Source organism: Odocoileus virginianus, chromosome 16 (genome assembly GCF_023699985.2).
Source record: "Odocoileus virginianus isolate 20LAN1187 ecotype Illinois chromosome 16, Ovbor_1.2, whole genome shotgun sequence".
Taxonomy (NCBI): domain Eukaryota; kingdom Metazoa; phylum Chordata; class Mammalia; order Artiodactyla; family Cervidae; genus Odocoileus; species Odocoileus virginianus.
The window spans coordinates 22,027,750-22,044,897 of NC_069689.1; the positions used below are offsets into that span (position 1 = coordinate 22,027,750).

Genomic DNA, 17,148 nt, shown 5'->3' on the forward strand with positions numbered 1-17,148 from the left:
AGTGCTAAACATTTCCACCAAATAGAAGAACTCTCTGCTTTCAGGTTGTGAGTATTATTTTAGTCAACATATTCAAAATTTTTGTTTCCATTTCCTAGTCATTAATTTAAAATGTAATTTGAGGTTTGATTCTGCTTCATTTGTAAGGCAGATGATTCTCAGTGTCACTGGTGATGTTTTAATCAGATAGTCCATTTGAAGAATTTTCATTCCTTTCCTTTCTATAACAATAACCAGATGCCATCATTAAAATTGTTTCTCCCGTGGCTTCCATGCTACCAATCTTTCTTTCTATCTTCTTTCTTCCTCTTTGAACATCCTTTTCAAAGACCTTCACAGGTTTCTCTAATGGAGTTTACTTCCTGAATTTCAGGATTCCAGAATGGCTTCTCTTATTCTTTCTTTTTTATTCTCTCTTCTCTACATACATGCACACACACTCCTGGATATTCGTAGCTCTTCCTGTGGCTTCAAATTCCATCTGTTTACCATCTGTAGTATACATTCTATTGAGTGAGAGATACAACACAAAACACAAATCGGGCAGTTATAGTACCAGATGGTAGTTACATGCATCTGTGTGTTACTCTCAAGATATTACTAACCCCAATCATTTCAATTTTCTTAACAATTTACATGGATTACAGAATGGCTAATTTTAATGTGCAAATCAGAATGAAAAGGTATAGTAAAGGAGATGACATGTTCTGTGAGAGCTGAATTACTGTACTCCTTTGATTCCTTGAAAGTCCCAGAATTAGCATTTTATACATCCTAGGCACTCAGCAACTTTATGATACTTGTAAAGTCACCGTGACAGTGTGTGACTGTGTTCCCCTGAGAAAGGTTCTTATAAAATAAAATACAAAGGATAAAAAATAGATGCCACTCTTACCAACTGCATTTTTTCCAGATTATTTTTTTAGAACCAAAGCTAAGGGAATAGCTTTAAATTACACACAATAGATTTATATTCAAATGTGACTTGTTCCTGGAAAGTTGAATAGAAAAATAAGATTCTATAAGCTACTCGGCCCTAGGACCACTATAGATTCTGTGCCTTGCTGATGATTCTCATTAAGTGGTAGGCAAAAGTGATTTTACATAATCATGTTAATCAAAAGATGAAGATATAAAAGTGTATGAGGTCTTTGAGCACTGCAAATAATTTTAGAAATAATCTGGTCTTACCTATTCATTTTGTATGAGAGAAAATTGAAGCCAGAGGGGTTAAGTGAGTTCTTCAATTTCACTTAGTTAATTAGTAGTGGCAAAGCAGGGAGAAATTGAGGCTCAAGGTTTAATGTGCTTTACATTATAAAACAGTGCTCGTAAATAGCCAAAGTTGTTGTCAATTCTGACAGAAAAATTAGACTTGTTTTAACATCATTCTCTTAATTAAATAGCCCATACTCCTTATATCTGAATCTATTTATTTCTTACCTTTTAGACATCTGAGGTATTTTGCAGGTGAAGGAAGTGGAGCAATTGCTTTACTCAGCATGGTGAGTAAAGTTTCCAGGTTATTAATGGTGATGATTATGTTGCTTTTTACATGATTTTTTTTGTTCCCCAAATGAACCAGGTAGCTGGTTTTATATCTACCTAAGCTTTATCTCTTACTCAGTCAACAAATATTCATTAAAAATGCACTTTATTCCAGTCTTAAAACTGGAAACTGAGAGTAGAAAGATTAATTTTAACCCAGTCTGCTTATAAAGGTGGTGTCAGCATCCATTGAAAATTAATTGTAATAACATCCAAAAGTGTTCTCTTAATTGTAAATTATAGTAAATAAACAGTCAAAGTCATCAGTTAAATGCAATTTAAACATTGTAGATGCTATAAATATGATATTATATGAATTCAAAGGGAGTGGAAGTGGGAAAGAGGAAGACAAAAGGTCTCCATGGTGATAGTAACCTGAGTTGTAAACAATGAGTAGATGTTCTTGAGGGGATGATGGTGGTGGGGGGGTAGAGGTAGGAAGTGAGGGGTAAGGGATTAGAGGCAGAGATAGGAGAGGAAGCAAAGCCATGGAGGTGTGAATTAAGAGCAGTTCTGTGAGGTTGGAATTTAAGAAGATGGGATGGGAGACGAGAATGGTTAAAGGCTGGAGATATAGGGAGGAGCCAACTTTTGGAAAGGATTTGTATGTCCATGGTAAGGAATTTGTTCTTCATTTTTTATGTATGGGCCCATAATTATCATCACTTGAAAGCCTTATTGAGCATACCTTACATATATATGTCTCTATAGTATTTGCTGTGGTATGGAAGGAAGAATCCTGGATTTAGCATGAGTTCAAATTCTTATCCTTTTACCTGTTAATGATGAAATTTTGATCATTTATGTAATCTCTTGGGGCCTCAATTCTATTTGTACAATAGAAATGATAATTCACAGGGGATCAAATAGGATAGAAATTTAAAATTCCAAAGCATACATAGTGAAAGAACATTGTTATTTTGATTATATTGGGGCAGAAAACTTCTGGGGCAAAGAAAAGATTTAATGCATTGGTGAAGGTGTCATGCTAGTTTCCTTCCAGTCAGTTCTCTGGGACTGCAGAGAGAGATATAGCACATGTTGCTTCAGTGAGAGTTCAGTTAAGAAAATAGAAACCACTTTATATATTCTGGTTTGAGGTTATGGATTATAGGATTTTGGAAGTGATTGGGGAGTGGATATTAGGAAAACAGAGGCTGAAAGATAGGGGAGCTGCCTTTTGAAGGTCAAGGAGGTGAACTGTTAAAATTTAGCCTGAAGCACTCAATGACTGACTTTTAAATGCTTACCTGGAAGCCATTCTGAAACTCATGTAACATAACCTACATTTAAAAATACATATTCAGAAAAGCTTCACAGTATGTAGAAAGTTTGACCAAATGCTGAATCATTTAGTTGTATGATCACAGGATAAAAGAAGAAAAAAAGACCCTATAGCAGAAGTTGTAAGAGAATATATCCAAATATTTTATGGAGTTTGGGGACTGGAAAATGCAAATAAGCTAAATATCATGTTAAATATGATGAATGCAATTTAACATAATATGCTGCAAAATTTAAAGTTAATATGACATGAATTTTTAATGATCCCCATTCAATAAAATATTTTGCAGCTGGGATTGTTCATTAGATTAATGGTTGGAGATGGACAATTACAGTTATGATTTTTTATAGTGGGGAAGAATATTGAGTTTACGAGTGAGTTTTGTGAGCAGATCAGTAAAGGAATGATTTTAAGTATTAATAAACAGATACCAATTTGGGGTCTGGGGTAGGAAGTCTCCAAGATGGCCCCCAATGATACCTACTGTTTGGGAGTCAGGTTCTTGTGAAATAGTCTTTCTTTGAATACCCTGGACCTACTGACTGACTTCTAATCAATAGAACCCATAAAGAATGGTGGGATGCCATTTCTGAAATTAGAATACAGAGGACTGTGACTTAGATATTGCAAAGACTATCTTGCTCATTCTTCTTGCTTTCTCACTCTGGGAAAGTCGCATGCATGCCATGGTGACAGGAAGCTGAGGGAGGCCTGTGGCTAACAGCCGGGGAGGAATTGCATGTCATATTAATTAATTCCATTATTTAACTCACACAGTGGACTCTTTCATATTTAGAAAGTCATCACTCACCTTGAGATAAATGTTCACTCACATTTTCTTGAGTTTTTTTATATTTTTATTTTTATGTTTGATCCATTTAGAATTTATTTTAGCATCCTCCTTTTCAAAGTTACATTTCTTAGATTCAGAGACCACAATGATCCACTACTGAGAAAATCTTCTAAAAGTTACTCAGAGATTCCTGAAATCTAAGGCATTTTCCAAGTGATTTCATTACAGTGGCCCATTTACTCAGCTAGTTGATTTCCTGAGTTGGTCCAAATTCTAACCCTGTAAGTACTCTTCAAATGTTGGGCACAGATGTACAGGAAAGTAACAGTTCTTAAAATAAATGTTAGTAATCATTTCACTTAGATGTGTGATTATTTTCTCCTCATTAAAAAAAAAAAACAAATCCTCAGTCAGTGCTTCTTTAAAAGTGTTATTTCCTCCTTCTCTTTGTGGGGAGCTATAAAGGAATACATTTTACAAATAATTAATACTAAAGACCACATATAGAATCAGGGATAATGAAGAGATAACAATCAACTATCAATTATCACTGCATAATGCATAGCAAAAACCTGACTTTGCTGAAAATGTGTTATTTTGTAAAACAGGCTGCATATACAGATCTGGTACCAGAAGAGTTCCATGAATCACTCCTGTATAACTTTCAAACAGATAGGAATGGCCATTCTACATGGTACTCTGATGACAACAAAGAACACTTCAGGAAATATATTTCTTCAAAATTTTGCTGATAGGTACAGTCACATTTTTGTGCTCCAACTATTAAGAATAAAGTTTTGTGCTTCAAGATAAATGTACTCCTGACTGACCACAAGTCAGCATGCACATTGATTTGTCATCTGGGCAGTATAGTTTGCATAGATTTGTCACCTTTTCTAGCCTGTTTCCTTAGAAGGATACAACATGTCATTGCACACTGTCATTCTTATTACCCACAGAATTCAAATCATAGACCTTTTATGTGTAGTTGAGCATTCATTTTCTCTCCCTTGATTAAACAACTTAAAAATGTTTTTGACTTTTGTAGTATATAAATACTCTAATAAAAAAATTGCATCTCTAAATTGAAGTGTTTATTTTTAGCAGAACCTTATAAAAATGGTCATTTTTGTAAATTAAAAAGTTCAAGCATCAGTAATATCACTGAGTTTAACCTAAGTAGTAAGTTTAATGACTAAACAGTGATTAAAGTTCTCCTAAGGAAAGTTGAAAAATTGATGCTTTTGAACTGTGGTGTTGGAGAAGACTCTTGAGAGTCCCTTGGACTGAAAGGAGATCAAACCAGTCAATCCTAAAGCAAATCAGTCCTGAATATTCCTTGGAAGGACTGATGACTGATGCTGAAACTCCAATACTTTGGCCACCTGATGTGAAGAACAGACTCATTGGAAAAGACCCTGATGCTAGGGAAGACTGAAGGCAGGAGGAGAAGGGGACGACAGAGGATGAGATGGTTGGATGGCATCACCAACTCGATGGACATGAGTTTAAGCAAGCTCTGGGAGTTGTTGATGGACAGGGAAGCCTGGCGTGCTGCAGTTCATGGGGTCACAAAGAGTTGGACACGACTGAGCAACTGAACTGAATTGAACTGAAGGATAGCAAAATTTAGGAGCACATTCTTAAACATGCTGTCTCTTTATTTTCTTGTCATATTATAGAAAGAATATATTCCAGATTGAGAAAAACCTGTTAGTTGCCGACCTGAACTTTCTTACTATCAAAATCATTTTTGCAAAAGTTGACAAAGGGTCCAGCTTAGGAAAAACCTCAGGAAAATGTGGTTTTCCAAGCATCTTTGCAGTTGATTATAGCTTTGTGGTGTACTTTTGTGATGTGTGTGGAACCTAATAAGTTGGCTTCTTGGAAAAATTATAGTTTCATTGATAAAATGAAGACTCACTTGGAAAGTAGTCATTTTGTAAGTCTGAAGATGAGTACTCCATGTTAAGAATTTGGAAGCTACATAGAACTTAGGTTCTTAATAATTTCCTTGAGCTACCTCTGACTACATGTCTCCATACTTGATCTTTTGTGACAAAAATAAATCCCCACTGGGTTGAGCCATTATTAGTTGAATTTCTATTATGTATTTCTTAACTTCACTTCCTAATGTACTGCCAAAAGCAGGGCTTTTCCAACTTTAGTGACTACATGGAGGTCTTGTTGAAACAGATTGCTGCACCTATTCTCAGAGCTGTGATTCAGTGGATTGGGAGGTGGATCCTGAAAGTTTGCATTTCTAACAAGTTTCTAGGTGATGCTGATACTGCTGGTCCTAGAACCACACTTAGAGTAGGATTTAGCAGTTTAAAAGACATGAAAACAACTGTAAGATACTATAGAAGCTAATTTCATTGATTGGGTATCAAGTTAAGGGATGAATAAGAAAAATTGCATCAACATCTTCCCAAAGTTAGAGGAATGAATGGAGAGAGAGTTTGGGTTGAAGAATGAGTGTGCTAGGCAAATACATGGGACAAGATGGAGAGGAAACAGTTGGAGATGATGTGGAAACAGGGAAAAACACTGTGGTTCTGGAGATGTTGGTCTATAAGCTAGAGACACATATACCCATGTGATTAGGAGGATTGTGTGTGTGTATAGCAGGGGCCAGATTATGGCAAGTTTTATAAACCATGGCAAGGAATTTAGTTTGTATTCCATAGTCAGTGGGAAAACCATTAAAAATTCTAAGTGTAGGGACATGTTTCATGTGCATGACAGAAAAGATGCTGTTGGCAGTGTGGATGGTAGGCTGGAGGGACAGAAGCATAGAAGCAGAACATCAGTAAAGGGTCAGTGCAACTGTTCAGGTTGTGCTGATTTTCAGTTGAATGGTTTGATTTGGTTTTAGTGAGTAGATATGAATCTGAGTAAGAGTATCATCAGTCAAGATGGAATTTTTAAAAACTTTACTCTTAGCTGCATAACAGCATTTAATAAAGTACCAACCACTCCCTCCCTCCAGGTGCTGTCCATCAGAGCAAGGCTAGCTTCCTAAGAGCTTTCCTTCTCCAACTTTGAAAGTGTGGGTGAGAGTGAAGCTTCTTAATTGTCAAGAGATGTGGCAATCCTGGAATTCAGAACAGTTCTCCAGGATATCTTTAATCTATTATAAATTTAAGCCACAACATACTTACTATCTCAGTGAGTAAGTGAGTGAAAGTCGCTCAGTCATGTCCGACTCTGCGATGCCATGGTTTATATACTCCAAGGGATTCTTCAGGCAAGAATACTGAAGAGGGTTGCCATTCCCTTCTCCAGGGGGTCTTCCCAACCCAGGGATTGAACCCAGATCTCCTGCATTGCAGGTAGATTCTTTACCAGCTGAGCCACCAGGGAAGCCAAAAAATATAAAACAAATTTCATTTATGCTGTGCTGAGTCACTCAGTCATGTCCTACTCTTTGTGACCCCATGGACTGTAGCCCACCAGGCTCCTCTGTCCATGGGATTTCTCAGGCAATAATACTGGAGGGGGTAACTGTTCCCTTCTCCAGAGGATCTTCCCAATCTAGGGACTGAACCCTGGTCTCACACTTTGCAGGCAGATTCTTTACTGCCTGAGTCACCGCGGAAGCCGCTGAGCTACCAGGGAAGCTATCTCAGCTGAAGCATTAATACAGCCTTGGTTGTCTCCTCAACAAGGATAAAGTCCGTAAGGACACGTCACAGGGAAAGTCATCTGTCACAGGTTGACACCTGCTCTCCCACACAACATCGCCCGCAAGAGACACTCATGAAGCCACAAGAAATATCCTCTCTATACTTTTATCTAACCACAAATTTATAAAATTTTGTTTTAGCTGGACTTACATAATAATATTTATATTTACAGTCCTTGCAACAGTCAAACCAAGAGGCAGCAGGATAATTAAGGCTTTGGAAAAAATGCTAAGACATTAGGGATTTATAAATTGAACTTGCCTCCTTTGTTTCAGTTGACATGTTTAGGGGTATTGGTAAAGAGGCCAGGAGGCTAGCTTTCCAGGTTAAAATTAGTGGCATATGTAACAGCTTGGTAATGAAAACCCAGGTGGTTAATTTCTGTGTTTAGAAACGCCTTTTTTTTTTTTTTTTTTCTGCTCACTTAGGGAAGATCAGAGTACACAGAATGCATAGAATGGTTATATAGTAGCAAAGCCAAAATAAAAAAAAAATTGCAAGAAAATGATTTATAAACACAGGCCAGCTTTTAATTTATAAGTGGGGTGCATAGAGGTGCTATGGGAGGGCAGTGCTATCCCAGGAACAATCATAACCTCTTATCTGCTAGGCCCATGCTCTCTTTCATCAAGATACTAAGGCAATCAAATGATGAATCGGAAGTGTGCTTGGTGAGCAAAGAGACTGGTGTCATTTTGCAGGATGTTTAATCTGGTGGGCTGATGTAGAGGCTGATGACCTTCCTCCAGCACCGTGCACTTTCCTATGGCCTGAATCACATAGACCTCTCAGACTGTCTGTCTTTTTCACAGCTCTGGAGAATCACTCATAAAATGGTCATCTCTGGCTCTTCAGCTTTACACACACTACCATATTTCTATCATGAAAACATTTTCCAGACAAACTGAATATTATTGTATCATAGGTTATCTAAACAATAGTTATATTTTAGATATTTTGATGTCATTTAAGATACAAACTTATTTAAGAAGTATGCCTTATTCTCATTAGAAAAAATGATTTCTTAGGATGCAATTGCATTTAAAATATATGTATCAGGGAGTTTCCATTAATATGAAAACCTAAGTTTGATGCAGGAACACAATAAACTAAATTTAAAAAGAAATCTGAAACATAATAACAATTGAAATGTTTTTAATATATTGTGTTTCTTACAAAAATAGTACTACGTTGAATAACATTTTATGCACTGGATTCTTAAATTATTATATGAATAGTATGTTTTCCTATGGTAATATTCTTCTATATTTGTATTTAATTGATTAGCATTATTCTATGGAGATATCATAATTTACTACATCCTATTAGTGGACATTTAAACTCTTCCCCAAATTTCAATAGTATAGATAATACTTTAATGAAGGCCTCTGTTTAACTATCTATTATTTACATTTTTCATTCTTTCCTTAGCAACCATATCTCAAAGAGCTTGCCTCATACATTGCCAAGTGAAGATACCACTTTTTCATAGGACCAGTCTGATCCATTGTATACTAATATTTTGTCTCAAATCTGTAGGGTCATAGAATCTGATAATCTAGTTGTGTTCGTGAATTTGAAGCCTGTAGTTCCTTGTGTATATATTACCTGTGCATGTGTATATGTGAGTGTGTATGTTAAATATACATGACAAAGAAAGTGTATATAAATGTATATTATATAGCATATATTGTATATACTTTACTTTCTTTGAGCTTAAAATTTGTTTCATTAGCTCCTCTTAGATATCTGTTTCATTAGCTTCTCTCTCAGTTCAAATTTAAGCTTTCTAAGTCTGAATTAAGGAATTGTATTTGAAATAAGTGATATGATTTATATTAAGTTCCACTTTGGGACTATAGCTCTAGTTTTTTGACCAAAAATATTTGATATGTTGGAAATAGCCTGTGCTAAAAATTCTTTTATTTCCACTTCATCATTTTATTTGTTTGTGATTTAAAACTTTTTGAAGGCTACCAATGGTAGAAGATTCTGTTGAAAAATATATGTGTTTCTGGATCAAGGTATCTGTGTGTGTATGAGTGCACCTAATTCTATTATGAAAATAGATGTATGTGTGCCTTTGTCTACTATGGAAACACCATATTTTTGTGTATTTTAAAAACTTTTATAGCTATTATCTTAGAGTTGGAATATATAATATACAATTCTTATGTAAGGAGATGGGTCTATCTCACCTCTTTACACAGGAAAACATGGCAGAACAAAAATTCAGAGGTTTATTGTTTTTAGATGCTTTAATAGGGGTTCAGTCCATTACCTTACAAACTAAGTTATAAACAGAAAATGCTGTTTCTCACAATAATTATTGGACATATAGATAACTTGCCTTACCTTTGAAACAAAGGTTTTTAACCTGGGAGAATTAACTCCTAGGAGTGCACGAATGGGCTTCACAATGTGCATGAGTCCACCAAAATTATATAATCCTAACACCATGTTTATGTGCATTCATGCATTTTCCCCTATTGTGAAAATTCTGTCATTTAAAATCCCAGTCTCCAAAGGCTCTGTGACACTTAAAATGGTTAAGAATCATAGTTATGAGACATATTAAATAGAGTGTGTTTAAATTGGGAATCTAAGGATTTTAGGATATTCAGTAACATGGTATTATGTTTTCATATATGGTTTGACCTCTCAGAGCACAATTCAATTTTTATTGTGTTGCACAAATTGAGAAATTGAAACAGGCTAGTCTATTATTATTATTATTTTTTTAAAGGTTCAGGTGTAGAAGAATAACTTAATCATAGCAACTGTTCTGTTGTTCAAAGTGAAAGTGAAAGTTGCTCAGCTGTGTCTGACTCTTTGCGACCCCATGGACTATACAGTCCATGGACTTCTCCAGGCCAGAATACTGGAGTGGGTAGCTGTTCCCTTCTCCAGGGTATCTTCCCAACTCAGGGATCAAACCCAGGTCTCTCAAATTGCAGATGAATTTTTTACCAGCTGAGCCACCAGTGAAGCCCTTTGTTGTTCAGGTCGAGGTTAATTTGAATAATTGCCTACAGTATAATCTTGAGTTTAATTTGTGATTTATTTATTTACCTATTTTTATTTCAGTGAATAAGGGAGCCAGATGAAAAGAAATTTAAGCATGTCAAAGAAATTGGTAGCTGTATAATTTGTTTGGCTAACGAGCTTATAATTAATCTTAAATATTTGAACCTGTAGTAAGCAGGGTCCTTTTTATACTGAGGACTTGAGGGTCTATGGAGACATGTAAAAGATGGCTATATTTTTGAAATGTGGTATGTATTCTATACTTACATCTCAATTTGGATGCTGAATTTTCATAGAAAAACTTATCTGCATTTCAATTTCATGGAATTTACAGTTGATCAAGTATATTTGCATATCCAAAATTATTCCAAATGCACTTGAAAGTTTTCCAATAACTGAACTCTGAGTATTCATTTTAAACATTTAAATCAGGTAAAATTAAATAAAATTTAAAATTCAATCCTTCAGCAGCACTAGCTGCATTTGGTGAGTTGTTACTGCATTCACCAGTTCAGGTCTAGAATAATGATTATCAAACTATACTTGATAGTTTGATTTGAGCTATAAGTTCAAATCAGCCATGAATTAGGTAAAAAATACAGATTGCTGGACTCCATCTTAAACCTACTGAATCAGAATCTACAGGGCATTACATGATCAACAGAATAGTTTGAGTGTCACTGAAAACACCAAACATCACATGTCTAGAAACAGAGGTTCTTTTATTAGAAAGAAGTCTATAAATTCTCTTCTAATTAGGTGTGCCTTAATCTCCAACCTTACTTCCTACCAATCTCTTCCCCAAGTTCTCTGTTCCAGCCACACTGACCTCTTTGCATCTTTTCCTCTTGTGACTATGAATTCACTTCCTCTGGAATTATCTTCTCTTCCACAAAAAGCTTGGCACATAGAGATGTATTCTCAAAGAAGCATTTCCTGAACAGGTGAAACATGAAATTAACATCTTTTCTATCATACTCCATCTCCTCTTTTTTACTTGTCAGTTTCAATAACAGACATTTCATATGTTTATACATTTATTGGTTATCTCCCTCTTACTAGAATGTAAGTCTTGTGGGAGATGGGTCTTTGTTTTGTTTACTGTTTTGTTTACTGTTTATCACCATTATTGAGGAAACTACTTCAGTTCAGTTGCTCGGTCATGTCCAACTCTTTGCAACCCCATGGACTACAGCATGCCAGGCTTCCCTGTCTATCACCAACTTACAGAGTTTGCTCAAGCTCATGTACATATAGTTGGTGATGCCATCCAACCATCTCATCCTCTGTTGTCCCCTTCTCCTCTCACCTTCAATCTTTCCCAGCATCAGGGTCTTTTCAAATGAGTCAGTTCTTCCATCAGGTGGCCACAGTATTGGAGTTTCAGCTTCAGCATCAGTCCTTCCAATGAATATTCAGGACTGATTTCCTTTAGGATTGACTGGTTTGATCTTCTTACAGTCCAAGGGACTCTCAAGAGTCTTCTCCAACACCATAGTTCAAAAGCATCAATTTTTAAGCATTCAGCTTTCTTTATAGTCCAACTCTCACATCCATACATGATTAATGAAAAAACCATAGCTTTGACCAGATGGATGTTTGTAGTCAAAGTAAAGTGCTTTTTAATATGTTGTCTAGGTTTGTCATAGGTTTTCTTCCAAGGAGCCAACAGTCTTTTAATTTCATAGCTGCAATCACCATCTGCAGTGATTTTGGAGCCCCCAAAAATAAAGTCTGTCACTGTTTCCTTTGTTTCCCCATCTATTTGCCATGAAGTGATTGGACCAGATGCCATGATCTTAGTTTTCTGAATGTTGAATTTTAAACCAACTTTTTCACTCTCCTCTTTCACTTTCATCAAGAGGCTCTTTAATTCCTCTTTACTTTCTACCATAATGGTGTACTTGGCACTCAGTAAATTATATAAAAGATATATATATGTGTGTGTGTGTGTGTGTTAGTTGCTTAGTCGTGTCTGACTCTTTGCAACCCCATAGACTGTAGCCCACCAGGCCCCTCTGTCCATGGGATTCTCCAGGCAAGAACACTGGGGTGGGTTGCTGTTTTCTTCTCCAAAGGGAACTATAGAAAGAAAGAAAGTGAAGTCACTCAGTCGTGTCTGACCCTTTGCCACCCCATGGACTGTAGCCTACCAGGCTCCTCCATCCATGGAATTTTTCAGGCAAGAGTACTGGAGTGGGTTGCCATTCCCTTATTTTATATATATATATATGAAATCTCATTCAGGCTGGAAGACTGGAACCTAACCATTAAGTTTGTATAGCTCAGATAATGTTGATGCAAAGTCTGCTCCAGTGTCAATAATAAGTGCCTATGATTGATCTAGAACTTGAATTTCTCACCAAACTGACTTTTAGACTATATCGTGGGGAGCATGATGGACATACATGGTCAGTAAAGGGCACTAGAGAAACAGGTACCACGGCCACTGAATAGACTTTAACTTTATGTAGTTGAAAGGGTCAGAATGATCAATGATATTTGATATCTAGTTTTGAAGTAAGATTGGAGAAGGAAATGGCAACCTACTCCAGTATTCTTGTCTGTAGATTTCCATGGACAGAGGAGCCTGGTGGGCTGCAGCCCATGGGATCACAGAGAGTTGGACATGACTGGGCGACTAACACAGACACACACACTTGAAGCAGTAAACAGTTGACTAAAGCAATGGTGTGACTTCCAACAGACAAGATGGCATAGATTCATTTCCCCCTACTCTGCCCTGCTAAGCATATCTATAAACCCGGAAATGGTTCAAGAGACAGTGCGAGGATAACTGTGAAACGTGTTAAGAAGAGTTGAGCTGGTTTACGCCACCAGAATGTGAGGCACAGCACAGCAGCAGGGTGTCTTGGGTCCCTCTGCCCAACAGGGAATGCCATGCAGCTCCAGCGTTTTCAGATGGAGATGGCAACAGAAGGCAGCCCAGGTATGCTGCTCCTCCCCCAGCCCCAGGTGGAATGGGAGTAGCTTTGCCAGCATCAGGGGAGCAGGACACCACCCACAAGATGATCAACGGTGAGCCTCACTAGGAACAAGCGTCCAGGGGAGATATTTCCTCCTGTGGCCCCGAGGCTCTTCTATTTGCAGAGAGTTACTGAGAGGGGCAGGGAGACTCGGCAGGGGAATTGAGCTATGGCAGGCAGTCTGCTCAGGACAGACCCTTCGTCTCCCAGGGAGACTCTTCTTCCCCACTCAAAGACTCAGGACCGCCAGGAGCCACTGATGCGGGGATCCTACCACAGTCTTCTCCCACTGAGAGACACCCATGGGCTTCCTGAAGAATCTCACTCCGTTTCCTCAGGTAGCACCTGCTGGGACCAGTGGAAGCCCCAGGGGTACTAGATAGACCAAATTAACAAAAGTAACAGTCAAAACCTCTAAAAGTTAGACTGCCATTGGAAGCACAGCCCATGGATATAAGCCAAGACCCACAGGCTGCATCTAGACCAGCTGACTGCTTGTTAAATAAAAGATTTAAATAGGACTCAGAGTCTCCTAACAAAGCAGAGAATATGTCCAAGATAAGTATCAAATCATAACTCGAATGAGAAAAGACAGTCATCCACTAATGTCAACACCAAGATGAACCAGTTATCGGAATTATCTGACAATGATTTTAAAGCAGTTATTAAAAAAATGCTTTGATAATCAATTAAAAATTCTCTTGAGACAAATGAAAAATTAGAAAATCTCAGCCAAGATGTAAACTTATAAAAGACAACAAAATAGAAATTATAGAACTGAATGACACAATAATTGAAATTATAAAAACTCACTGGATGAACTCAATACTTGATTAAGCATAGATAATTGATAGAGGGTTATAGATTCATTTTTAAAATAGTCACTGAGAATTTACAAAGTGTAAAACAGTCGGATCTATTACCTGTAAAGACCTTCAGTGAAATAGAGGAGATGGGTATTAAATCAATCATTGCAGCAATAATTACAATTGTGACAAGTGCTATGGAGGAAATGCTACAAATAAGAAGTACACACAATCATTTTCAAGGGTGCAGGATTTGAAGAGAAGATGAGGTGACCAAAAGATGATTCGTAAGGAGAGAGTTTTCTCTTTGAAGGGAGTTCAGTGAGTTTCCTGCCGAGTTCCTCCTGACTTGACCAGCTCACGACTGCCTCAGGCATCTGTTGCCAGTTCTCTTGCTAAGGCAGAGGCTATCTGAAATCCTTATGCTTCCTCTGAACCTTAGGATTGTGATGAGGGGAGTTATAGGTGACTTTTAGGTTTCTGGTATGGATGATGGGATGAATATGGCAGCATTATTAAGACTGGTTATAGAAGTAGAAACAGACTTGGAACTGGACAAAAATGAGGTTACTTTTGCATACACTGAGATGGAGGTGCCCAGTTATCTGTTACACCCTCTGGCAGACTTGTGGTTTGGAGCTTGGCAAAGATCAAAGTCAGTGAGATGGATTTACCAGTCTTTAGCACAGATGGAAGTTAACGCAAGGAAGAAATGAAGTCACAGGAAGAGAATATGAGAAAATGGTCTAGGATGTAAATGGAGGAATTTGGAGAAGAGAGCCTGCAAAGAAGATGAATACAGAGAAAACAGAGAGAGGAAGTAGAAGCCAGATAATGTTAAAGAAGGAAGGACAGGTTAATGTCAAATGCTGCATGAATGTCAAGGAAATAGAAGGACAAAAGCAGTTTGCAACGAGAACACTCAGTGCCCTTGGCAGGAGCAGTTTCAGTAATTTTTAAATGGGAACAGGACATGTAGACTGTTTCTGGGAATTTGGCATAGAGAGAAAAAGAAAAAGGGAGAGTGTCAAGGTAAAGATTTTGTTTTTGATTTTGCTATGAGAGCAGCAACTAGAATGTTTCCAGGCTAGGTAGAGAAAGCAAACCAGAAGGAAGAGTTGGGACCCCAGTAAGAAAGGAAGTGACAGATGAGGCGATGCCCTTAAGTGGCCGTGAGAGCTGGGATGATGGAGCAGAGGAAGGGATGTTATCCTTCATGGGACTGGGAGGGAGCGATTCCTTTTCCAATGAGCGGAGGGTTATTCATAAAGGGGACAGGGATTGAAGTGTTATTACTTGAACCACTTGAAGCTCCTTGTCAGGTGGAAACATTTTGTCCTGTTAAAAGGAGAAGTCATGGCTGGTGAAAGTTTGGAAAAAATATTGGAAATCCTAAGAGGAATAAGAAAAAGGAAATGAGATATTTTCTGGGACTCACTGACTTACTAGTTGAGGTTAGAGGCATGCGTGTGATGAGTTCTTCTGAATATTTCTTCAGCAGGTAGTTTTGATTGTGAATGTCAGCTGATCAATTTTGGAATGAGAGTTTAAGGAAGTGTTGGCACCTAACCAAAGTTTTCAGAAACAAAATTGAATATTTTGTAGCATTGTTGCTGTCAGTGTTTACTTTGTGGCAAAACTTGTCAGTTTACTAAATACATCTCTAATTAGTTGATTAAAAACATGTTTTTATTTTATTTATTGTCCTGTAGGCACTTATCCATTGCCTACGCTGTGTACAGTACTTGATCTGTCCCAGCAGGGAAGCCTAGAAAAGTTGCAGTTCCTGCCTGCCATAAATTATCTGTTTATTTGGAAGGAAATGATAAATAGTGCAACAATCAGGGAAGATAAGCAAAAATGAAAAGACAACTGTTATTTGTGTTAAGGCTTACTACGTATCAGACATTGTTTTAATAGATGTTATCACAGAGGCAATATAGGGTAATGATTCAGAGTGTGGCTTCTGGAGCCAGATTCTAAGTGCCTAATACATGATGGTGATTATTATCATCTGATTGATTTCACAATAAATACAGGGAATAGACATTATTATTCCCATTGTATGAAAAAGGAAAGTGAAGCTGGAGGGGTTAGAGAATCTTGCAGTAGATCACGATTGAGGTAGATTAAGATTCTGATTTCTGATTGTGCTTGCATTTGTTTCCACGGACTCTGTTGTCACTCACCTAGTGTATAAAGTTGCACAAGTTGTATTGTTCTTAGAACTTTTGCTTGCAATGTACAGGGTATGCTCAGCATGTGGTGACACTAATCACAGAAAATGTGCTGATGAAAATGAGTCTTATGGAGGGATTTGTGTGTTTTAATTAGAGAAACAAAGTTAGAAAGACATTCCAGAAAGAGGAAATAATGTAAATCAAGCAACAGCCATGGGAATTACTTTCTTTTTAAGGTCTGGAAAATGATAGGGAGGTAATTCTATTGGAGTTGACCTCCATGCGTTGTGAGATGAGAGGGCAAGTAACTGTATGACCGTCCTAAGAATTATTTGATTTGTGAGCTTTTTTTTTTTTTTTACTTGCCTGCCCTTTTGATATTATTGCATTGTAAGAAATATTGGAAATAATTTCTTCTCCTTTCAATTTAGATCAGTCCAGTTACATGGCCTTTCTTTTCCTATGAATCACTAACACTGTACAGAATACTTATGTACAGCAAAATTTGTACATTACTACTTTCTTGTGGATTGTCTCGTAAATACTAGCTATATTCCATTAGAATGACTTTTGTTTCTAGGATTTCCTAACTGGCTTCTTCATTTCCATCTTGACCCCTCTACAGAAAAGGCTCTTCCCACAGCCATGGTGATTCTCGGAAAATGTAAGTCCAGTCACGTGTGGACTGCTCAACATTTCCAATGACTTTTCTATTTTCTCAAAATAAAATTTAGTGTTCTTACTCTTGCCTATACACCCCTATAGACCCTGTCTCATGCTAGCAACCTCTCTGACATTGTTGCTGCTGTTTCTTTCTCTATCCACATTGCGTG

At 37.3% G+C, this 17,148-nt stretch overlaps 1 long non-coding RNA gene across 3 annotated transcripts in view; it reads left to right on the top strand.

Moving 5' to 3' along the window:
* LOC110129827 (uncharacterized) overlaps positions 1 to 17,148 on the top strand; it is a 241,907-nt gene that overhangs the window by 163,741 nt on the left and 61,018 nt on the right. Inside the window, exons 5-6 of one of the 3 annotated variants that reach the window (XR_011491800.1) lie at positions 1,451 to 1,505; positions 4,235 to 4,685. This is a non-coding gene — a long non-coding RNA (uncharacterized lncRNA). Of the gene's footprint in view, positions 1 to 1,450; positions 1,506 to 4,234; positions 4,686 to 17,148 lie in introns of those variants that run through there. The other 2 variants (XR_011491798.1, XR_011491799.1) reach the window with 2 other exon arrangements.